This window comes from Oryctolagus cuniculus, chromosome 18 (assembly GCF_964237555.1).
Source record: "Oryctolagus cuniculus chromosome 18, mOryCun1.1, whole genome shotgun sequence".
NCBI lineage: Eukaryota > Metazoa > Chordata > Mammalia > Lagomorpha > Leporidae > Oryctolagus > Oryctolagus cuniculus.
This window is the reverse complement of record NC_091449.1, coordinates 51,586,244-51,610,716: the sequence shown is the minus strand read 5'-3', so window position 1 is coordinate 51,610,716 and position 24,473 is coordinate 51,586,244. Positions and strand designations below refer to the sequence as shown.

Below are 24,473 nucleotides of genomic sequence, written 5' to 3'. Positions count from 1 at the left end.
ATGCATCTTGCCAAACTACATTTATGGCTAAGCAATAATTATAAGGTACCTGAATGGAGACCTAAAATATTTATTACAAGCAAGATATGTCTTTCATTTCGTATTTTCTCCTGGTCAAACAGCTGCCCCACTTCTGGCCCCCGCCCCCACCTTACTGGGCTGTCACCTGTAGACCACATGAATGAGTGAAGAGCAGGAAGCCTCCCCCAGGCGAGCAGTCGGTCCCCAGAGCCACCACCCTGCCCCCTGCCCCGGCATGCTGCTGACAGTGACTTTCATCCTGCCAGCCAATTCTGTTCAGCAAATGTTTGTAAATGTCCACGTCCACGGCTCTTCCCCGCTACACTGAGCTTCCGCCCCCTGAAACTGTGTTTTCTGAGTCTTTTGTGTCTCTTAATGGTGCCTGGAACATTTTGCACATGATAAGGAACTCAAATAAAATGAACAATAAGCGTCCTCAGCCAGCCAGGGCTTTTTACAAGGCTCTCAATGAAAACTTGAACGGCACTGGGGTCTGATAAAGGCGAACATCTGGAGATGCCAGCGGCAGATGCCCAGTTGTGCTGAGCCTGATGCACGGGCTCGGAGTTCTTCGTCACGCAGCCCTGCTCCCTCGGGCGGCAGGATTCGCCCTGGCCTGGGGAGGGCTGGGAATGCTGGCTCGTGTCCCCAGTAGCCACGACCATCCCCAGCAACCCCTGCCACCAGGCCTGCTGCCCAGAAGGGGCCGGGTTAAATTTCTCATCTCATTCATGCCTCCATTTCACAGAAATACTAGATTTTCTACAGAAAGTGTTAATTATGCCATAGGCACCATCAAATGCTGCTAAATGATCACAGCTAAATGCTCAGGAGGCTGACTTGTATATTGTTTCAAGTAGCTCTGTGATTTATTATCTAATTTAGGTAAATGGCAAAAAGTGATATAATAGCCTCCTTTTATTCTGGTTTACGCCTCATTGTCTCCGGGTATAAAATAAGGAGTGACTCATCAGAGGGGCCCCATGGGAAGACTGGTAGACCGAGTAAAAGCATAGGCTAGCATCTGACCCTTGGGGGTTCAAATCCCAGCCCTGCTGCTGCTGCTGCCCAAGGGCAGTAAGACTGGCATCTAAGACAGGGACGTTGAGGATTAAGTGAGCTAAACTGCTGAGCACGGTGTCCAGCATAAAGAACTCACACCACCTGCGTTCGTTGTCACTAACTCTGTGTTGAGGGCAGACGACGACTCTGGATTTCCAGTCCAGGCTGAGTGGCGGGCGGGGGCCAATCCGTCAGCCTCTGAATGACACCCAGCAAAGAAGACGGAAAATAAACTAAGGAGCTTCCTGCGAGGGGGAGGCCAGCGCCACCCTTTCACCTAAATGACAAGTTTCCAGGACCCCTGCCACATAGAGCAGTTTTCCTTCTCCTCCCTCCCTCCCTCCCTCCCTCCCTCCCTCTTTCTTTTTTTTTCTTTCGATATATTTAGTTGAAAAGCAGAGTTACAGAGGGAGAGAGATTGATCTTCCATCCTCTGGTTCACTCCCCAGATGACCAGAACAGTCCAGGCTGGGCCAAAGTCAGGAGCCTGGAACTCCATCCCAATCTCTCATGTAGTGGCAGGGACCCAAATACTTGGGCCATCTTTTACTTCTTTCCCAGACACATTAAGCAGGGAGCTGGATCGGAGGTGGAATAGCTGGGACACAAACCAGTACTCATCTGGGATGCAGACAGCTGCACCACAATGCTGGCCCCATCTCTTGCCTTCCTGAAAGAAGAGAAGGGTTTCTCAGGCTACACATTTTACCCCAAAAAGTCCACAAATTCTCGGTGGGAAAGGAGCCCAAGGCCGCTCCACCAGAATGTGTCTGTGCCTCCCCTGCTGACAGCTGGGAAGATGTTCTGTGTGGTCCAGGGCAGTGGGTCCCAGATCTGTGACTCCAAACCCTCACCAAAACACCTGTTTCAGGGGACTAAACTCTGCTGTCCCCACTTGGCAGTAGTCTCCTCCAGTAGCCTCAACAGCTATAGGTCCTAGGGGGCAGATTCCACAAATGATTAACCCCAAAGTCAAACAGCAAATCAACAGAAGAGGAAAATCCCATTTTCTCAGTTACTAAATGTCTGAGTAATAGCCAGGGTCTACCAAAATTTGGTCCCTGGGCCTGGCATGTCAGGATACATGTGACTGGGGTTACAGAGAGGGGACTCGGGGCCACCCACTCTGAGGTTGTCAAGAACGAGGCTCCCCACATAGTTTTGCAAGTCACTGGATTAGGTCCACCAAGTCTCTGTACCTTTCATTCCCTGCTCGTATGGATAGACTTTTTTTCTTCTCTGTGCTGTGCAGTGTTTCAGCCTATCATGACACCACTGGAGTCGGGGCTGGACTGCACATGGGGACTAGTGCCTAGTGCCTCAGTGGCAGGAGGGCCAGGGCTGCAGGTGACTCCTCCGCTCTTTCCTGAGGAGCCCTCACCATGGCCTGTCGGTCTTGTTTCTCAAGGTTGCCAGTCAGTCCCTCTTTGGGCCCCGCTCTCTCACACCCACCTTTGCCAAGCTGTGGCCCTTGGGGATTTCAGGAGAAAACAGTACCAAGGCCAGAGGTTATAATTCTGCCTACCACCCCAGCCACCCCGCAGCCTCACCAAGGCTTGGTGTGTGGCTTTCTGACAGCTCTTCTCAAGGGCTTTGGTATCTCCGACACCCATGTGTGCTGTCACCCCTGTAGTCACAGGCCCCAGGAAGTGCTGCCACACGGGGAGTGGAGTCTATTCCCTTCAGTTACAGGAAGGTTCATTCCAATATTCCTCAGGGTATGATGCCCAGCCCTGGTTTTGAAATGAGCCAGGGCAAAATCATTGTGCAAACAATCAAACCTCAGCAAATCCATTCTAATTCACTCCGTTTAAAACTTTTGTTTTCCATAAAGGATTAGGCTAGGAAAGAATTTAATCGCACCAAATCCACTTCCCAGATGGTTACAGATCCCACTATCAAGGGTAATGATCAGAAAAAAAAGACATTTAAAAACCCCTGGATGTTGAGAACTCCTGTTTGGTACTTAATTGATCAAATCAGCCTTCGGGACATCACAGAGCAGCCGGCCAGGGCCAGGGCTGCTGTCCTTAGCATTTCCGGCGTGAATGAAGAGAGAGGTAGAGACGGGGCCCCGGGCAGACCACTCTCTTCACAGGGATGTCAGCTCTGACCTGCACCGTATTCATGTGGGTGAATGTGCTGAGCCAGGCACTGCTCTGGGTGTCAGCCATCCAAGAGGGAACCATCAGACAGGACCCCTGCCCTCATGGAGCGTTGCGTTCCAGAAGGAGAAAGACAACCAGACGGCACATGCTGTGTTCCGAGTGCAGTTTTAGGACAGGAAGCAGGGAGGAGGCGTAGCTGTGCACGGGGTGGGCGGGGAAGGCTGTTCCAGGGAGGTGAGCTCTGAAGCACATGGACTTCAGAGGTCAGAGTGTTAGGGTAGGAGCGAAGTCCCTAGGGCCCCGGGAGATAGGATGCTGTGGGTGCTACACCCTGATACGGTATCTACAAACCCGCCCTATAGATTCCAGAGGCAGGACGAGCTCATCCTCATTGCAGGAACCAAGCCTGCTCTCTGGCAAGTCCATCTCGGTGCAGCAGAGCACATCTCAGTCCCTGTGAGCCATTCCTGCCCTTCTGGCACCTTCCTGGAAGCCTCCTAACTCAGCACACACTGGTTTCCTAGGGGAATGGTGTTCCAGCTGGGGGCCGCATTCCCCACTGAGAGATCAGGATCCAGTTAAGAAAGGCTCTGACCAGCTGACAGCTCCAACACTCAGTCACAGCACCCACCCACCGTGCTGTGTAACCAGTCACCGCCAGGATGAGCTGCTCCTAGCACCACCCTCATGAAAGTGTCCTCGGGCCTCAGGTGGTCCCTGCCCTGTGGGACTCCTCCAGCTGGTGCCAAGGTGGAAAGCCTGGCTGAATCACGATCCTGGCCTAAGTCTTGTCCTCAGATTATGATGGTCCTACACACCACAGAACCACTCCCAGGCCCCCAGCCCTTAGCCCCCACCTGCAGCTGCTTCCTGGGACTGTATGTCTCATACCAGGCCCGTTTTGAGAGAAACTGAGGCCTGAAGGGGGCGGTACTGCATGACCCAGGGCTTTGTCAGAGAGGCAGAAGCACTACAGGCATGATGGAGCAGACCTTTATTCTAGGAATTAGACCTTACCAATCATGGCAGGAGCTGGGGAAACGAGGGTCCAAAGCGGGGACTTGGAGGGTCAGAGGAAGGCCACCAGCGAGCCCCGGCTGGGAGGAAAGTCAGAGCCGCAGGGAGATCTGGAAAGCGGCAGCTCCTGCTAGCAATTAAGATGAGACTTGCGAAGCTGCTTCCATGTTGGAGTGCCTGGGTTTGGGTCCTGGCTCCACTCCAGATTCCAACTTCCTGCTGAGGTACATCCTGAGAAGCAGCAGGTGAAAGTCCAAGTACTTGGGTCCCTGCCATCTACATTGGAGACCCGGATGGAGTTCTTGGCACCTGGCTTCAACCTAGCCCAGCTCTGGCTGTTGCAGAATTTGGGAGAGTGAACCAGGAGGTCGATATTTCTTTCTCTCTCTCTCTTCCAGATAGATAAATAGATTTTTAAGAAGGCAGCTTCCAGGAAGTTGGCACAGCAGGCTGCCCTGTACCTGAGAAATCCCCTGCTTGTGGCCCAACCCACTGCCCTGAAACCTCCCCTAGTGAGAGGAAGACTACATTTCCTACAGCAGCCTACTGAGGTGGGGACTGGACAGTGCCCTTCCAGGCGAGGCTTCAGTTCAGGAAGGTGGACAGACAGAGCAGGATCAGAAGGCTTGGAGCCAGAGGCTGCTTCACTGCTCTGCATTGGTCTTCCCTCACCCCACCCCAGCCCTGCCCCACTTCCACCCCAGTGCATACAGCCTCCCTGCACCCTGTCTTCAAACACACTCCTTGTAGCATCTCGTTTACCCCATACCCTGACCACCCTGACTCCGCTTCCAGCCTCAGTGGCCCAAATTCATGAGTTATGTTTCCTCTCCCTGTTGGACATTACCCTAGGGTGTGTAGCACAGATCCGAGGAGCTGGCTCAGAAACCCCCACTGGTGACTGCCTGCCAGGACCATCCAGCCCAAACACTCCTAGAACAATCAGTCAGCTAGGAACTGAAGTGCCCCACCTCCCCCTACCCTGCCCCCTCGCCTGCCCCTAGCCACAGGTGGGCTGGCCCAGGAAAAGTGATGCTGCGGAAAGTACCCGAGCTTTGGAGCCTAACAAATCAGAATTCCAGTGTCAGTGTTCACACTCCAGCCCAGGTGGTTCCCATAAGACTCTGAACTTTGTTTCACAGTGTGCATGACTCAGGAGGGTCGTGTGAATTATGACTTCTGTCAGTTCAGTGCCTAGACCGTCAGTGATGCAGAATGGGGCTCAGTGAATGTCACAACTGTGGAGAGAGATGAGGGATGCTGAACAGACCCAGGGCCAGGTCTCTCCAACCCCATCTCCCTACTTTGCCTACCGCATCTCTCCCAGAAACCCCTTCCCATTCTACCCAATAGCATCCCTATACCCAAAGACCCTGCTCCTCCTCTGAGCTTCCATCCTGGTACTGCAGCCACCTGGCAACAGCTGCCCAGGCTGCACTGAGCCTCTGAAACCTCAGCTCTGGGTCCCAGCACCTCACGGAGGACGTTTCCTGGCAGAGCTCTGAAAGGAAGGGGGCAGAGGGGAGTGGTCATCCCAGTGCAAAAGTAGCAGATCCGGTGATAATCATCCAGTAATCTGATTGTTATTATCTATTACCCCCCAAACCACCATTTAGAAGAGAAATTCTCACCCAATTGGACTGACTAGCAGTTTGCTGTATGCATGTGCCCAGTTACAATCTCCAGGCCTTAGAATGACCAGCCCTGCACACTGACTTTCTAGGTTCAGTTTTGAGCAGGGAGGTGTTCCAGGCATCTAGTGGGCACCTTCATCAGGGACTAGGGGACGTGACCATGGCAGAGCAAGTCTGTAGGCCTGTACGTGGCCCTCATCTGGGTCTGGGACATAAGAGTTAGTGAACCTGTAGTATGTGATACTGAGAGTGTTCATCTCTTCCACTTAATTTTTAGAAAACTCTTAGAGCAGTTGAGTCTGCTTGTCTGAGTCTCCTCCTACCGTCACTGCTGTCTAATGCAGACTGCCTCTGTACCTTGGTAAATGTTGCTTAGAGCTACCACATTGAATTAGAAGCTGATTATATCTGATTTACCCTGTAACGTGGTTGGCCCTATTTCCTGGGATGTCGCACAAGAGCCTGATGGTCACCAAGCTAATCCTTAATTACCTTTTAAAATTAGAACCAAAGTGCATCATGCCGACAGTCTCCGAACTCTGGGGAACACCCCAGTGGAGCTGGACGGAACTCCACAAGCAGTACCACAGCTGCTTGCTCTGCTCCACACAACCTTTGACCTTCACCTAGGACCGTATCACTCCAAACATGCATTTGAGGAGCCCCTTGCATAAGGCAGGAGGTGGGATGAGGCGGCTCCTGGCAGGGTAGATTGAGAAGAGCGTGAGTTTTAGAGTCAGACAGATGGGGTTCAGACGCTAACTCCTCCCTGAGACCTTGGGCAGCACGCTTTACCCACTGTGGGCCTCATCATCTCTACAACGGTGATGCAGTAGTGGCTGCCCTGCTGTGGTGTAGAGTGGAAGGGTGTGGTGGTGCCCACACTCATGTCTCAGGAGGGATGAGGGCAAGGACAAGGAGCTGGGCAGGCCAACGTGACCTCAGCTGCCGAGACCACACAGGGCCTCATGCTTCTCATGACATCACTGATATGTCCCATTTGCAACAGTGGACTCCTCTCTGGACATGGTCACTACAGAAGCAATGTCAACACCTGACCACTGGCAGAACCAGCACATGAAAGATATTCTCTCTCTCTCTCTCTGTCTCTCTCTCTCTCTCTCTCTCTCTCCTCTCCTCTCCTCCTTCTCCTTCCCCTCTTCCTTCTTCCTGTCACTCTGCCTTTCAAATAATAGATAAATCTCTTTTTAAAACAAAGATGCAAAGTGATAACCAGATGTGCTGCAGTGGGAGATGGATGGTGATTCCTCCCTCCCTACCCCACCGGCCTCCAGCTTAAATCCAGAGCAGGAGCCAGGTGGTAGTAGAAGCCTAAAGTCCCCACCTGGGGGATTTGGGGCCTCACCTGCAGCCTGGCCAGGCCTGATTTTGAATTCTGGAGCGACACCCACCCCTCCACAGAGGGGCAGTTTTCTGGCTTCAGCATTTGAACTCAAGTCCAGAAACCCAGAAGTGCAGGCGGGGCTGGTGGGCCCGAGGAGGCCTGCGGGACTTGTTGTGTTTGTTCAAAGCCAACAACTGCAGGCTCCGTGTTTAAAAACATTGGAATCAACAGGGGACTGTTTATCAATATTTTAAAAAAGAAACATAATTGGAAGCTGGCAAACCCCCAGAGCTGCTGGCCACAGATGTCAAAGGCTTCCTTGACCTGGAGCGGGAACCGAATGAAAAGCGACCACAGACAGAGCGCCATGGCATGCCACGAATCCCGCCTGGCAGGTGTGCCCGCCGAGGCCATAAAAGGCTGTGGCTAATGGAACAGTGTCTCGCATATGTCCACGTCTCTTGTCCCTAGGTGGTTTCTCTTACTAAACTTGGGAATACGGAGATTCTATTCTAAGAACACTAATTACTGTCCAATTTTAATGTAACTAATGCAAACAAAAACACAGCTTTGAACCGAGGGGAGCAAACAGAAGCAATCTGTGGGGTGATTTTGCATTCACATCCCTCAGGACTGCCAGAGAGCCTTTGGTGCGTGTATTTCTGGGCAGAGGAGTGAAGAGCCAGCTTTCTGGTGGTTTCTGGAGAAGCAGGCGAGGCCTGGCCACACGGCCTCTGCGACGCCGGCCGGGGCCACCTCAGGCCAGAAGGCCTCCTCGGGCCTCAAAGCGGTAGTGTCAGGAAGGTAAAAATAGAGCGAAGGCTGCAGCCGCGGCTTCCACACTGCTCTCCTCATGCCAGACTGCCGCGCAGGGCCCTCCCTTTCCAGCTATTCTAAGTGAAAAAGAAAAAGGGGAGATTATCTGAGAATTAAGTAAGCACAGTGCTGTGTTTTAGCTCCTTTTTCTGCCCTCTCCGTCCTTTCCCAAGTGCTCTTCCTGGATTATCTTTCCTCACGCAGCCCAAAACGAAACAGGTCCCGGCTCCGTTCTTGCCCCTCTTTTCTCCTCCACCTGCCCCGCCTGCTGCAGCTTCAGCAGGGGTCCAGGTGACCACAGCCCTGGCACGCTGCAGTACCCCACCTGTGGGTTGTCCCTTTGCCCCCAGGCCCCAGCTTCCAGAACCAGAGCGTGCACGTCCCTTTGGAGGACATTTGGGGCACTTTCCTCCTGCTCCCTGTACCCAGGTGGCCAGGACTGTGCCCTGGGACCCAGGTCCCAGCCCTCCCAGAGCTCACCTCCGGGCAGTGCTAGACACACGGGTGCTCACTGCGGGGAATCCAGAAGACAAAGGGACTGGGCTGAGACCCAAAGGGCAAGAGAGCTTGCCAGGCAAGGCAGGGCATTCTGTGTTGGGGGAATGTCCATACGGGGAGAAAGCAGCGACCACGAGAGGACACAGAAGGCGTCCGAGGCCCCAGAGGTGGGAAGAGGATTGGCCAGAGTGAGAAGGGAGAGGAAGGTGTACACGGCATGGATTTTACCCGGGGGGGGGGGGGAGGAGGGGCATGAGAGGGTTTGAAGCTGGGAGGGTGCTCCAGTTTGTACATGGACAGGTCACTCTGGCCCCTGGGTGGAGAACGGATGGCAGAAAGGCCGAGGGACGCTGGTGAGAGACATGGGGCCTGACCAGGATGTGTCCGCACCACCCGTGGCCCACAGCAATCCTTCTGCCTGGTTCCTGCTGGGTTTATGCCTTCCAGGTCCCTCCAGCTCTCTGAACAGACTGTCATGCAGGACAGCCGCTGCTGGACCCATTCACACTCAGGTGCTAAGCACAAAGCCCAGCAGCCTCCACCTCAGTCCCTCTGGGACAGCTGAGGGCGGAAGAGAAGAGGGAGGCAGTGGCAGCACATCTTCCCAGACCCCTGGGGCGCCTCTTAGTACCACATAGCACCTGGATGGGCCCATAAATAAGTCTAACTCCCCAAGTCTGGACTGTGCCCCACTCTTTAGCTGTGTAACCCTTCCACTGCCCCCCCATCTCAGTTTCCTCTGTGAGGATGGGGGCAATGGTACCTGACCTCTCTAGGCTGTTGAGAGCATTAAACATGCAGTGCTCTAAGCTGACAGTGGATACCCCAAAGCTACTGATGAGAGAGGAGGGGCATGCGGTGATGATCCCAGCAAGCTCTAGGTGCCAACTCCACACACACATGAGTTCACACAAATCTTTGAGCCAGGAAGGCTCCAGTTTGGCTTATCTTCCTTTACGACAAGGTAGCCTAATGGAAGCACCAGTTTGAACAACTGGGAGCAGTTTTTCACGACTCCTGCTGTGCCCCCTGGTGTGTACAGAGGGAACTGAACCCCTTGGTGACTGCCATGCCCACCTGTCTAGAAACCACTTCATTATTTATTCAGTTTTTCCCCACGTGTCCCTCAGGGGCTGGGCCCTGTGCTTGGTGCTCAGGGGGTTCTGGGCTGGCAACCCAAAGCCTAGAGATGTGCAGTTGAGAGGAGGGGGTTGACAGCCTTGGAGCTGAGCCAGGTGCGCCGGCTGGGAAGAGGGCTCCAGACACGGGAAGCAGCATGTGCAAAGGCGTGGAGGCGTGGAGGAGCATGGCGTGTTCCAGGAAGGACGCAGGCAAGAGGTTGGGGCCACAGCACAAACAGCACAAGGGAAGAGGGCAGCAGTGAGGCTGGAAAGGCAGAGCCTGAGGCAAGGGCCCTGGAGCCAGGCGATATGCAGAGCTCTACCCTGGTGGGGAGGAGGATCTGGAGATGTGCACAGGGGCAGAGTGGAGTCAGAGCTGCTGGTGGGGAGTGGAAGGGGTGCAGGCTTGGAGCTGGAGCATGATGGGAGGGGCCAGATGCAGGCTTGTGCACCTGTGCGAGCAAGAAGGGAGGAGGCCTGGAGGTGATGGCCAGGAAAGAGTGAGGTGCAGGGACTGGGAATGGGCTCAGGAGCTGGGAGTGGTTGCCCTTCACTCTGCTCAGACAAGCTGAGGATGAGATAGGGGCTAAGGACAGAGGCAGCTGGCCAGCCCAGGTACCCTGGGACTGGACTCACTCCCTCCCTTCCCATATGCCTGCAGCTTCTCCGTGTCTTCTCTTCTTCCTTAACTGCCACAGCAGGAAACCAAATACTTTTTAATTGGTTAGTGTATTTCCTTGTTTTTAATCTAAGAAAATGAGTAAGTGAAATATTGTATATTTCTTCCTCAAACAAAAGCAAATTTACCTATACATGGTCTCTCATGTATGTGAATCTCTAGATTTTTTTATTTTCCTTTGACATATTTAAAAAAAAAGCAGTTTAAGTCCAGGATAAGACCTGTGCCCCCTAAGGGATCCCAGGCGGGGCACTGTGGGCCTGAGCTCACCTGTCCTGTGTTGGGCTGTGACGTGACAGCTATTCACCGAGGGACCAGCCAGAGGGCAAATTCTAAACCCAGGAAGATGACATTTTGATAAAGTTTTAAAAAACGATTTTACTTTGCAAGACAAACAGCTAATAAAATAGATTCTTTTTTGGTAACCGCCCATACAGCAATCAATCTGTCACTCGAAAAACTGGTTCCCTTGAAGTGTGAAATGAGGCCACTGTGGGAACAGAGAGCCCCCGAGAAGCTTCCTCCCGAACAGATTACTCTTGATGCCCTGACACAGGGAGACTCTGATTCAGAGCACAGGAAATACAAACTAATTAGTTGTTCAATCAATACTGACTTTAGGTAGATGAGCAGGGTGTGTGTGTGTGTGTGTCTGTCTGTCTGTCTGTCTGTAGGTAGCTGTTATACTGTTTACATACAGGCATCCCACACCATCACCTGTATTATCTTTACTTTATTTCCTTTCAATTCCATCCCAGTGAGGGGAAGAAAATGAGCATTTCCCACCCAGGGAGCAAACGGGTCACAGGGCCTCTTCTGGGCATCAGCCATTGAAGCGAGAAGCTAAAACTAAAGAAGCTTGCAACCCTGCGCACAGATTCAACAGGACCACCCCATCAAGTCACCTCCCCTCTGAGCCCACCTGAAGCTGCCATCAGAATAAGGAGGCCCTCGCTTCCCGCGCTCTGCCTGGCTGGGTCTTGTTTCGTCTGCCTTCACTGGCCTGTAGCTCCAATACCCTCACTGCTTAAAAACAAACACAAAGCCTCACGTTTACATGGATCCTGTCTATAGCATTCTTTTTTGGAACAAGATAGAACAAATGAATTCTTTCATCAGAACCTGCCCCAGAGTAGCTGGAGCTGCAGAATTCTGAATTCTGCTGCACTCCACTGAGGAGTGCAGTGAGCACTAGCCAGTAGCAGCAGTGTGTGCACACAGCCAGCACTGGATGCGTGTCAATGAATTTATGTGATGGAATCCAAAAGGCCTCAGGAAAAAATGAGATGAATAGGACAAGAACTCCTTTGAAAGAACTAAATGACAAAAAGAATAAGACGACCAACAGGAACACATCAGAGCCAAATGTAAATTCATGGTGAAAACTATGAGAGAAGTGAGAAACACCTGGATATAATAATTGGCATAACAGAAACAACAGAGCAAAGAAATCAGTGATGTGGGGGATAAAGTGAGACAGCAAACCAAAAACGTAGGCAAGAAAAGCAAGGAGAGGAGCAAATAAATGATCTGGAAAATGGGAAGTAGTGGTATGGCCTGGCAGAGAAGACTGGCATGAGGCACAAAGTAAACATTAAGAAAGAACTAATACAAGAAAAGTTTCCAGACATGATGAGAAAGCTCAGTCTAGGACTAAACACACACTGTGCCTTTCAAGTTCAACTCTGAGGGAAAGAAATAAGCATTCGCTAGTTAAAAATTTGAATTAAATAAGCATTTGCTAGTTAAGATTTTGAATTATGAAGTATCTGATAAGCTGAAGCAGAGAGAGGCTTTCCTGAATGTAGTGAAGAATGACAAGAGAACTGCCATCACAAATACTAAAGACAAAATGAGTCTCAGACAAGAGCGTGCAGCTCAACCACACGTGCAGATTTCTCCGATGAACAGCCAGGTTCTAACAAGACTTGCCCTATACAAGCAGAAGAAACTGAAGTCATGTGACATGTGCTGGGAATTTGTGTACCTTTATTTTTTATTTTTAAAGATTTTTATTTATTTATTTATTTATTTATTTGAAAGGCAGGGTTAGAGAGAGACAGAAGGAGAGAAAGAGAGGTCTTCCATCTACTGGTTCACTCCAAAACTGGCTACAACAGCCAGAGCTGGACTGATCCAAAGCCAGGAGCCAGGAGCTCCAGGTCGCCTATGTGGGTGCAGGGGCTCAAGCACTTGGGCCATCTTCTGCTGCTTTCCTAGGCACGTTAGCAGGGAGCTGGATCGGAAGTGGAGCAGCCAGGACTTGAACCAGTGCCCACATGGGACACCAGCACGGCAGGCAGAGGCATAACCTTCTACACCACAGTGCCGGCCCCCACAGCTATTCTTTTTAAAAGCAAAGGGGCATGTCTGACGTTTTACAAATGTATAAAAGACAAAAGCTGTCTTACATAACAAGAAATTAGAATTAGAATGGACCAGCTGAAGAAGACAGAATAAATGATCTGACAAAATGTTGTCACTCCCAAATCCTGTTCCAGCCCAGCCCTCTACCCCAGACCCCACTGTCACCCTGGCATGTCCATGCGCATGTCACACACGCCCGCCCACCCCTGGCCAGTGAGCACCTCCACCGTGGAAGCAGGTGCCTGAACTGGGGAACCCCTGTCAGCACCCCTGTTCTTCTTTCACGCTACCCAGTCATGCTGTAGTCCCACTCATTTGTTTTAGTCAGCTCAGGGCACTGTAACAAAATACCACAGACCCCACGGCTTAAACAACAGAAATGTATTTCCTCGCAGGTCTGGAAGCTTGAAGTTCTTGGAGTCTGAGAGTTTCTGGGCAGGATCTCTTCCTGGCTTGTAGACAGCCGCCCTCTCGGAAGCCCTCACCTGCCCTTTCCTGGGCGTGTGTGTGTGATCTCTGCTGCCTCTTTTTAGGGGACTAATATTATCGGCACAGCCTTCACCCATGACCTCATTGAACCTTAATGACTTCCTGGAGCACCCATCTCCACAGAGAGCCATCCTGGGGGTTAGGGCTGCAGCGTACCCAGACATTCAGCCTTAACACCATTCTGCCCTCCTAGCTACCCCAGCCATGTGACCTCTCTCTTTCCCGTGGACCTGCCATCTCCAGGCTCAGCTCCTGGCCACGCCGCTTGGCTCTCACTCCTGCCCACTGCACGCTCCCTGTAGAATCATCTTTCCAAAGGGACACCTGATCACTGAACACCTGCTGAGGATTTTTACCAGTGTCATCTCATCGAATTCGCCCAGCAACCCCACAGTGAGAGGAACTCAAGGCTCAGAGAGGCTAAGTGGAGGCCGAGTATCACCCAGGGCTGGATTCGAACCCAGACGGGGCTCTGAAATGACACTCTTCATGTGTGGCCTGTGCCGTGGTAGTCCAAGTACCTGAAGGGGGTCAGGCCCATAATATCCACAGCTAGTGGTCCACAGATGAATGGCCTTTATACATAATCACAACCCAGTTTCTCCTTCTCCCTCCAACCACAGAGATCCAAGACTTCAGTTTTCCTGACTCTTTGAGGGGGAATGAGAAATTAATGTTTTTGAAACTAAACTGAAAATGTATTACTTTTCCTAATAGTGACTTCAATGATCTATCAGCAGATTTACTTGCACTTTTTTTTTTTAAAAAAAGAGATTTATATATTTATTTATTTTAAAGGGACAGAGAGCGGGGGGAGAGAGATAGGGATAGAAAGAGATCTTCCATCCGCTGGTTCATTCCCCAAATGGTTGCAACAGCTGAAGTTGGGCCAAGCCGAATCTAGAAGCCTAGAACTCCGTGTGGGTCTCCCATATGGGAGACAGGGGCCAGCACACTTGGTCTGTCTTCTGCTTTCCCAGGTGCACTAGCAAGGAGGTGGATCAGAAGCGGAGCAGCCCAAACTCAAACTCAAACCAACATCGGCACGGGGTGCCAGCCTCCCGAGCAGCCACTTAGCCAGCACCACAGCGCTGGCTCCCTCCGTGCACTTTTAGAGTTAGAAATTTTGCGAACACGAAATGACAGACTTTGTCTTCATTCCCCAGTAGTGGTGGCCTCACCTCTGCTCCCTGAGGGGCACAATCCCAGCTCACTGAGTGTTCACATTGAATCCACCGGGGAAACCCTCCCCAGCCCACAGCATTCCCCCCGAGGCTTCTGAGGTTTGAGGGGGCGGCTCCTCTCTCCAGCCACGCCCAGCCGTTACTGAGGGGCCTTCTGCACACCCCGCCCCGTCTCCACCACAGGCAGCCCTGCCTCTCCCCTCGCCTTGGTGCTGGGGGAAGAGGGATGACTTCTCAAGGTCTGGCCACGACTGTTCCCCAAGGCCAGCAGCTACTCCCCCCCCTCGCCCAAGCTTCACTGTAGAATGAGCTGGGCAGTCTCTCGGGTCTGCGTGACGTCTGACTCGGACACTCAGCTAGGGGGCTGTGTGACTTTGGGTTCATGACGAAACCTCTCTGGGCCTGAGGCTCATCATGAGTACCTGGTTCCAGTGTCACCATGTGGGAAATAAACCAACTTCCTAGAAGCAAGGCCCTTTGCAAACGTCATTTCTGGACCTATGATATTGATGTTACAAGGTGTTACCCTGATTTCAAGAAAGTATAAACTGAGGCTGGGAGTGTTCGGCTGCCTTGAGGCCACTGCTGGTTCTGGGGAGCAGGTCCACCCATCCTCACAGCCGGTCCTGCTGCCCAGGAGAGGTGGGGGCATCCAGGAGCCTGACCAAGTTCAGTGCAGCCAGGGACGTGGTCTCACTCGGAGCTGCACATCCATTGGGGTCACCTCAGGTGCTGGGTTGCGGTCTAGGGGCCTGCGGGCTTAAGGCCTCCTGGTGGACAGGCGGGCAGACGCGTGCTTGGGACCACTGCTGGCTCCCCAGACACTGCCTTGCTGTGTTGGCTGAACGGCCCACTTTCCGTGCCTGCCCCCCAAGGCCCGCCCTGCCCCGCTCCCACTGCCTACTTAAGCCAGAGGCCCCGCTCGGCCCGGGGCACCGCCAGCTTCCGGAGCCAGGAGAGCAGCTCGCCGAGGATGAAAGGTGCTTCTGTCTCACCGCTTCCTGCTGGTGCGTTCCGAGCAGCGATGCCTCGCGGCCTGTGGCCGGCGCTGGTTCTGCTCGCCTGGGAGAGAACGGAGATGTGTAGTAGGCAGAGGGAGGGCTCTGATGGGATTTTCCTCATTTCTCATCCCTCGCTTGATGTGACCTTACTCTCAAAGAGGGAGAGAAGCTATAGCCTGTGAAAGGAGAGCAGATTTCAAAACCAGGTGTGCCTAAGAATACCACTGGTCTGACATGGGCTTTTTTTTTTTTTTTTCTCCTTTGAGAAAAGAAGAGGCCTTAGAATTTCAAGGCTGTAGAGGTTCCCTTTGCCTTCAGGAACCCCTCCTTAAATAGGCAGTTCCTGTCGTGGAATTCATGTTGGAAAACATGCAGGGGCGTTTCTAGAAGACTCTGGCAGGGAAGGGACAGGGACTGTGCAGCTAATGGGGACAGCTTGGGCTATGTGGGAGGCCAGAGCCCCTGCTGGACAAACTTCCCATTGCGAGGAGCGAGCTCCTCCTCTCCGCACCACGTGAAGACAGGGTAGGGGACCGCGTGTGGCACAGGCCCAGGGGGCTTGCGAGAGGCCTGCCTCCATCATGTGTACCTGTTGATGCTCGCCAGCCTGAGGTCTCAAGCCAGGTCAGCCCAGCAAGAGGGGGGAAGCACAGACATGCATGCAGACCATCAGCCTGCTGAGAGCCAGGAGGCAGGCGAGGGCGCCGGCAGGCCACACTCCGACTTCCCGGCAGGCGAGACTGGCTATGGCTGGGAAGGGATGCCCGCCAGGCACTTAGCCCAGAGCAAACAAGCCAGGGAGTCTGCATGGAAACAGGGGCCTTTAGGGAAACTCGGGTCACTGTGGAGCACAGTGCACCCAGGGCTCTGGCTTCCCCCTTCCCGCTCTGATCTGGCCGCTTCCAGGGCCGGCTGGTCCTGTCTGTGGCCATGCATGATCCTGTAGTGTCCCCCAAAGTTCTGGGAGGAAGGAGCATCAGAGACTCAGAGACTGTGTGACTTGTCCAAGATTTTTCAGCTGCTGGGAGGCTGGCCTGGCCCAGAACCAGGTCTCCTGGTTCTCTATGTGGATTTCTGATCCGAAGGCAGCCGACTGTTTGCGAAGTGAGATGCTCCCGCCAGCTCTTCTGCACTGTCCTTGGCTACTGGGACTCAGATTTCGGCTTCTTCTAAAGCACTTAATTTGAATGATTTGCAGTATCAGTGTATATAGAGGATGGGTGTGGCCCGGAGGGGCCCTGAGGAGTGATGATTGCCCCAGAGTGGGGTGCTAAGAGGCTGTGAGCAGGACAGTGGGCTGTGAGAGCTGCGAGCGTGGATCCAGGGGGCTAAACCCGCTACTGTGGAGGAGGCGGGGCCTGGCACTGGAAGGCGGACCGAGGAACTGGGACTGTGTGGGAGGCTGGGGGCGTGGCCAGGGAGTGGCACAGGGCCAGGGTCACTGGTGGAGGCTACAGGGCAGCCAACAAGTTGTGGAGGGCAGGTCCACAGAGCGCAGGATCCCTCGGCTGCGGCAGCCAAGGGTGCAAAGAGCAGGTGGCACCGTGTTGCCCTCCCAACCGCTGCCTCTGAAAACCCCTCTGGGTTCACGAAATGTCCCTGCTGGGTCTCCCTTCTTGCCACCCCAACCCAACCCCACCGCATCCTGGTGGCCACTGCCTCTCTTTCCAGGCCTGGGTTAGGTTCCCCCCACCCCCAGAAGTCTTTGTGAGGCAGATGTTTACACGAAGTTCCTGGGGAGAGCTTGGCTTGTTCTGGCTTCTCCTATCAGATCAAGCCCAGGCCCCAAGGCCCGAGTTCCGCGTCCGCCCCGCCCCCACCGCTGCCGGCCCAAGTTCACTGTCCTGCGTGTAGGGCTTGTACTTCCCATCCGCAGAGCCCTCCCCACCTGGCCTCCCTCTCCAGGCCCCGCCCGCACCCCTCCGGCAGGCCACCGCACTTGGCGCCTGCGGGGACAGCCGAGCCCACACCCTCGCCTGGCGACTGCGTGAAGGGTGTGGCGGTGCCTCCGGTGCAGGTGGGGCCCTGGGTTATTGTACCTGGCTCACCTGTCCCGGGCAGCTGGCTGGCTGTCGGTTGAGTTCCGGAGACTGTCCTGGTCACCTCTGTGAACTGTTCATCCCCTTTCAGGTCCTGACTGCCGCGACAAGACGTCCCCTCTCCAGAGGGAAGGGCAAGGTCTGAGAGGCCCCTCCGCAGGTGAGATGGGCGCGGCTTCTTGAAACAGCAGGGAGTGGGGGAGGTGCGGCTCTGTATGAGCTCCGTGTTAATGTTTTCATGTGAAGAGGCGCGTGTGAAATTGTCTAAGAAAAGGGTCTGCTGCTTGGTTGACAGTTTTGAAAATCATAGCTCTGGGGTGAGCCGTTTGAGGCAAGCTCCAAACTGATCCCCTCCTGATTCCCTGAGTGTGGCTACCATGCTACCCCCGGGGTGGTGGTGGGGGCGGGGGGGCGTGTCTGCAGCCCACCTCAAGGAGAGGCACTTCTCCAGCCATGGGAAAATGATTGAAGCAGCACTTTACAAAAGGGGAGGAATGCAGGTTAGCCGTCCTGGGAAATGTATCCAGGCACCATGGCCCACTCAATTATCCAAATATATGTGTGTTCTCAAATGCTAAAACCCAAAGCTGGCAAAAATATCGTGAAGTAGGCATCAAGCAGTCAGTAAATTGATATAACCTTAGTGGGAAGTAGTTTGGTGATTAGCAAGTACCAGAGAAGCTGTGAAGTTTACCAGTTCTACTCTTGAGTCTATCCCAGAGAAGGCATTCAAACTGCCAGGCCACTCTAGAAACTAGATACACAGTGATACCCCTGACAGCCTCAGACCTGGAGGCAAACAGCAAGGTCACTGTAAGAACCCACCCCTTCCCAAATTAAAGTCCGGACTGCCAGGGAGGTCACCAGGCTGCAGGTAGGAACGCCTGGGGTCCAAGGAGGCAGACACCTGGATGAGGCCAGCAGCCCCAAAGGAGGGAGGGAGGTCGTTGTCACTGGGATTTTCACTAAGAGCTCAAGGGTCTGGAAGAAGGGCACGGGACCTTGCTGTATGGAAGCTGAGGTAGCGTTATAGGGTCTTTTTGTCACTTCTAGGAGATAAAGGCAGTTGGTGCTGGGTGGTGCTCATTTACATAGTTTGAAATACATTTGCATGTCATTTATATGCAGCCTTGGCAAGAGAGGTAGAGAGAAAAGGGAAATTGGAGTTAGGTGACCCGGCTGCACCTCTCAGGGACTGTCACTCACCTCTCTGGGTCTCAGCTTCCTCATCTGTAAGTGGGAGCAGCTGTACCCATTTGGGGTGTTTGTGCACACCCGCAGTGGGAAGCGTCCCCTGTGATGCGCCCGTTCTGCGAGGCGTGAGGGGCATGCTTGGTGACAGTGACACGCGCATTGTTTCTGCCTTCCTGGTGCCGTTCTCGCCTCCCTCCGTAGGCTCCTGGCTGTGCCCACCTTAGCAAGGAAAGAGAGGGCAAGAAGAAAGGGAAGGGATAAGTTCCACGTAGCAGGACTTGGCGGAGTGCTACCCGCAACGCCGGGGTGGGTGCTGGAATACATACTGGGGGTCTGTGGGGAGTGGCGGGACCCCCAGGCCTCCTTCTTTGGCCTCAGAGTTAGAAAACAGAATCCTTCTTCAGGCAGACTCGGGGGGTTGTGAGCACTCTGTCCGCCTGCTCCCTGGCTGGGGCGAGGGGTCTGCAGCCAGCCAGGTTCACTCAGGCTGGCCCAAGTCCAGGAGAGACACAGCGGCAGAGCAGCAGGCTCCGAGCCCGAGGCTGGCGTGGGCTGCGTGGTGCAGGCGGGACGCACTGAGCACTTCGGTTAAACAGACCAGTGAATGCGTGCGTCGGGTCCTCCGCTCAGGCCCCTGCCTCACAGCTGCCCCTCCCCGCCTGTTCTTGGCTGTCCTCAGGAATGTGGTGGGCTTCGTGGGCATCAAGGGGGCGGCCTTGGTAAGACTTCTGAGTGGCCCCACCCTCAACTCAAGCTCCCACGCTCTCTCACTCTCTCCGTCTCCCTCCTCCTGACCTGCTTCTCCCTTGTTCACTGACTGCCCCACCCAGTACCTTCCTGTCCCTGCCCTCTCTCCACAGTGCACCCCTCCTCATTACACACACCTGGAAAGCAAAGTCTGTGCCCCTAGAAATACCCAGAGCAGTCCCCGAGCTGCATGTGCCTCCCTGCCTAACAGCTGCCAGCCCGGGCTGCGCCCACCTGCAGGCTCCTCACCACAGCGTCTGCCCGCACTCTGCCTCCGGCTCCTGGGTGGCCCCTCAACGTTGCCCGGCCCCTGCGACCACCCCTGTACCAAGCCAGGTTTCCAGGGCCTTCCTTCTCCACGGCTGTGGTTTGCTTTCCTTCTAACGCCACTGCCTCTCTCTGACCAGGAAGTGTCCACTAGAAATTAAAAGATGAAGGCTCAGCTGCCCTCACATGGTCCCAGAGGCCCTGGACACAAAGCCGGAGTGGTCTTTCTCAGTGCACACGATGAGGGGGCCCTCCCATCTGGCTCATTCTGGGGGCAGAGGCATATCATCATTGCCATTCAGCATGAAGGTCTTTCAGAAGAGAGTCAGGGCTGGCTCCATTCTTGGGAAACCGAGGGCTGTCATTCAGTGAGGCTTGTTTTGGCCTCAAGGAAATGGGCTGATTCCACAGCAAGCCAGAGCCTCCCTCAACTGGCCGGGGTGGGGTGTGTGATGCTTGGCTACCACCAGAGGTTTCCTTCTTGCTCCCGCTACGTCTGGGTTAACTGTGGCCCTGCTCCACGTCTCTGCAGCCTGAACCCAGGCAGATAGAGCAGCTGCCGCCTGGTATAGCGCAGGCCGCTGGGCCAGAGAGAACTGGCTGCTAAGTACTCTGGCCCAGCAGTGGCAAGCATCACGTTCCTCCCAGCTCCCTGGTCAGAACGAGGCACAGGATCCCACCAAACACTAGGACACCAGAAAGTACCATCCCACCGCATGCCTGGGTGGCAGGCTTCGGCTGCTCCTGGAGCCAAAGGGAGTGAGACAGGGTACTGTGCCAGGTGTGCAGGGAGACACAGGCAAAAGGGAAAAATCTACCGAGATCTTGACCCAGGCAAGAGGTCACTCCTGAAGGAAGATGTGGCACCATCTACACCAGCAGTCTGGGTGCTCAGAGCTGCCACAATCAAGGAGTAGACAGAACACCACTACCAGAGGCACAGGTGTTAGCTGGAACCCAGGGTCCCCAAAGAGCCAGAGAAAGGCAAGTTTGGTAGCAGCACTTAGACTGCAGCCCCGGGACTTCCTCCTCACCAGCCTTGATGTGGACAAAGGGAGCTTCACAGTCCAGCAAATCAAACTCCAGATGCATCTCCCTGGGCACAGACCCAGGAAGCCCCAGTGTCCCCGTCCCCCGTTATATGTTCTGGAGGCACCAGTCGGCCTCACAGGCAGGGAGAGGCTCCCAGGCTGCCATGTGTAGAGGCAGGACATGAGGACAGCAGTGACCTGGGGTCAGAGGTCGCTAAAAGGGGCCAGGACAAGGGCCTGAGCCTTGTGTGGGCAGTGAGACCCAGCCTCGGTGCAGCCACAGGGAGGGTGAGTGAGAGGCTGCCGCCTGCTTCTATCTACTCTTTCTCACGCATGTGCTTTATTTAAAAAAATATATATATTTTATGTCTTTATTTGAGAGGCAGGTTACAGAGAGAGACAGGGAGAGGCAGAGAAAGGTCTTATATCCACTAGTTTGCTCCCCAAATGGCCGCAACAGCCAGAGCTGGGCCGATCTGAAGCCAGGAGTCTCTTGGTCTCCCACGTGGGTACAGGGGCCCAAGCGCTTGGATCATCTTCCACTGCTGTCCCAGGCCATTAGCAGGGAGATGGATCGGAAGAGGAGCAGCTGGGACATGAACAGCGCCCCTGAGGGATGCTGGTTAGCCTACCATACCACAGCCCAGGCTGCAGTCATTGTCCGTGTAATCCCTGCATAACTTCCACCCCCCTCCAGGCCTCGGTGTGTTAACTGTTCTTTGTGCAGCAAACCTGAAGGCTGAACGTGCAGCGACTCCCTTCTGAAGCGTTTTTGTAAGCGCATTCCGCTTTAGGAAGGTTCACCCTCTTCATCTGAGCTCTCTGGCACCTTGAGATGCCCGCCCACCGCCCAGTCAGCCAGTCCGTTCCGGGAGGAAACACAGCACAGGGGCCGCACAAATGCTAGCACTCGCGTGGACTTGTGTTTAGAACTCTACTCCCACGGGAAATATGTTCCATTCCTTCCTAAGCAAAGCAGCTTCCACACCTTGTTTTGGCCCGTGGACATTAACATCAGCCTTCGTGTCAGGGAAGCGGGGGCCTGGGGAGCGAGGCACCGCTGGTCTGTCCTCGACGAAGGGCTTCGGAAGGTGGCAGCGGCGATACCCAGCCACTGGGGGACGTGCTTGCCGCTGCGCAGCCCTAGCTCACCAGAGGAAGTGACGTGCCCTGCTGGGGACGCCCTCCCCTGCTCCTGGCCACTTGGAGGGCTCAGCTCAGGCCCAGCGCCCAGCGCCCAGGCAGGCTCAGAGCACGCGAGGAGAGAGCCAGGAGGCCTGGCTGAATGCCCAACTGCGGGCACAGCCGGCCCTGTCCCGTGTGAAGAAGGCCTTGTGGATGGGGTGGAGATCACAGAGCCCATCTTCCCCCTAGAGGAAGCCTCCCCACTCCTGCCCCCCAGCCCCCACTGCTCTCGGGCTGTCTCCCACAGGCTTGCCGTGAGCCCCGGGGCTTCTGCCGCAGCAGACTCGGTGCAGCCGGATCTGCCTGTGGAGGCAGAGGGAAGGAGGGCAGGTGCGGCTTGGGATGACCCAGGCGTGGATCTAGGTGTCACCATCCAGCCTTCCGTTTAGTAGCCCTTTGAGTCACTGGCAGGCGTAGGGTGGCCACATCTTCAAACTCAGAAGTTCTCTGGAGATGGCCTGTGTCACTGCAGCACCAGGGCCTGGACCCAGGGGTCCTGCTATCTTAAACGTCCCTGGCCCGTGCACCACCACCCTGGCTTGAGATTGGCTTTCAGTCACACACAGATTGGCTTTGTCTGGGCTGCCTGAGTTCTGACGTGGAGATGGCGAGGCTGGCCAGGCAAAGGAGTGCTCCGAGCTGCCCCAGACTGGCTCCTGTTCTCAGAAACCATACGAGGCATTAATAGCTCCCATGGAAAGTTTCTTTTTGAAAATGTTACAGCCCCTTTGGCTGCAGCCGGCTTCTGCGGAGGCCTGTGACTCAGGCTTGCACCGACAGCCGGAGGCAGACAGCTCCGACCCAGTCCCACCATGAGACACGGGCCCCCAGAACCTGCACAGCCCCATCCTAGCCCGCATCTGGGGGAACGGGGCGGCCACGGGAGGAGGAGTCTTCGAAGCCTCCAGCTGTATCTAAGGGCTTGTGCAGCAAGGGAACGAACAGTAGCAGCAGTAATAAAAATATACCAGAGAGGAGGCAGCTCTGCACAGAGTGCCGCACCCCCTCTGCAGCCGCCGTGAGACATGGTTACAGTCCCTGCTTGGCACAAGCAGTCTACGGCTCTCTGAGAAGCCGGTGAGCAACTTGCCCCGTGGGCAAAGGAGGGCCTGACCCCACACCTGTGTGTGTGTGTGTGTGTGTGTGTGACAGAGAGAGAGAGACAGAGACAGAGACAGAGAGAGACAGAGACAGACAGACCCGTCTGCTTGCACTGCTATCTCCAAGGGATGCCTGTGAGGAACACCAGGCCCCCACTGGACTCAGTGGGCTGCTGGGGGAGCCACAGCAGGAGTGCCCAGGACAGGGAGGAGCTGGTAAGAACTGAGTTTTGGAAAAAGCATCTATCTGGCAGATGAGACAGTGTCCTTTTCGTGGCAAGCGACAGGAGCCCGATCAAATTGGCCAGAGAAAGGAAAAGTGGGACTTGTGACCCCTTTGTTAGAAAAGCTGCAGGTTGTGTCGGCTGCACACACAGGGGATCAGAGCTCAAAGCTGTCACCAAGGTTTGGGCTCTCTCCTTCTAGCCCTAGGACCTGTTTTCTTCTGAACCGAACTCACTCCCAAGGTAGACTCCAGACGGTTCAGGCTCTTTGTCCTCCATCTCAGAGAAAATGCTGGCGTCTTTCCTGAGGGTCTGGTAAGAGTTCCGGGGAGACCCTAGCTCGGCGCAGCTTGGTTGTATGACCGTGCAGCAGGGCAGGCAACAGTGGATCCACCCAGCCCAAGAGTGAGGAGGGCTGCACTGGGGCCTGTGGCAGGGTCGGGGACTCCGAGTTCCATCCAGGATGTGTGAACAGACGCTACCTGATCAGACTGACAGCGGGGTGCGCGGAGCAGGAGCGCAGGGACAGGCCGGGAAGGCGAGGGAAATGCCTGGGCGGAGGATGCGCCTGTGTCCAGGGGGTCCCTGCTACAGCCCACACGCTCATGCTGGACCCCAGACCCCAGTTCTGCGTGGGCCACGGCGGCTGAGGATTAGCCTGAATTTCTCGCCGCCTCACCCTGAAAGGCATCCTCTTCAGCCTTTCTTTCTGTTCTCTGCTGAGTCGACTCTGAGTTTCAGCAGCTCAGCGCTCACGTTGCCATGCCAACGCCTTCCTGGCAGGCATCCAGGCGGAGCCGGGCTGGCCCAAGATCCGTGCTGCTGGTGGACACAGGCACACTCGGGTAATTGGATTGGAGCAACGCACGGGGCCTTTCCTGCGGAAACCTGGGGCTTGGTCCAGCGCCTGTTCAGACACAAGCCCGTGGACACGAGGAGTATTCAGGAGGTCCCTTGTCTCCAGGACTCGGCCCTGCTGCTGCCAAGAGAGGGCGTGCAGGCCAGGAGGAGTGAAGAAAGGACAGGACCAGACCCAGTCTAGCCCCCAAATAGGGCAACTCCCAGCCCTCACCAACTTTCCAGAGGCTCCCCGGGCTGAGATCCCTCAAGGATGCTACAGGCTTCTGTGGAGGGGCCGGCGGAACTGGTCTGGCTTGCTCACTTTCCCTCTGCCTGAGAAATTCAAATTCAAAGCCTGCGTCCACAAGCCCTTTGGAGCCTCTTGGCGAGCAGCGCCTGTGTACCAGTGCACCTGTCAGGCTCATTTCCCAGGGTGCTGGGGCCTGGGGGGCCGCGGCAGAAGTCCTGCCCCCCACAGCCTGCCCAGATGGGAGCAGCCTGACC

The 24,473-nt window shown here is 54.8% G+C and overlaps 1 protein-coding gene and 1 long non-coding RNA gene across 7 annotated transcripts in view; one reads left to right on the top strand and one right to left on the bottom strand.

Moving 5' to 3' along the window:
- Positions 1-24,473, top strand: part of SMPD3 (sphingomyelin phosphodiesterase 3) — an 82,725-nt gene that overhangs the window by 41,682 nt on the left and 16,570 nt on the right. For 3 of the 5 annotated variants that reach the window (XM_008257514.4, XM_070062646.1, XM_070062647.1), the window contains one exon: positions 17,473-17,541. The exons of 1 other annotated variant lie outside the window; for it this stretch is intronic. The gene's annotated coding sequence lies outside the window, so the exon portion shown is untranslated. Of the gene's footprint in view, positions 1-17,208; positions 17,360-17,472; positions 17,542-24,473 lie in introns of those variants that run through there. One more of the 5 variants, XM_070062648.1, reaches the window with a different exon arrangement.
- Positions 1,441-18,881, bottom strand: LOC127491363 (uncharacterized). Of its 2 annotated transcripts, XR_011384069.1 has the most exons (4): positions 18,588-18,881; positions 17,391-17,559; positions 15,246-15,403; positions 1,441-1,753 (listed from the first exon to the last, which is right to left on the bottom strand). It is a non-coding gene; the product is annotated as an uncharacterized lncRNA (long non-coding RNA). The 2 variants fall into 2 exon arrangements; XR_007920019.2 differs by lacking the exon at positions 1,441-1,753 and having other exon boundaries at positions 13,910-15,403; positions 18,588-18,877.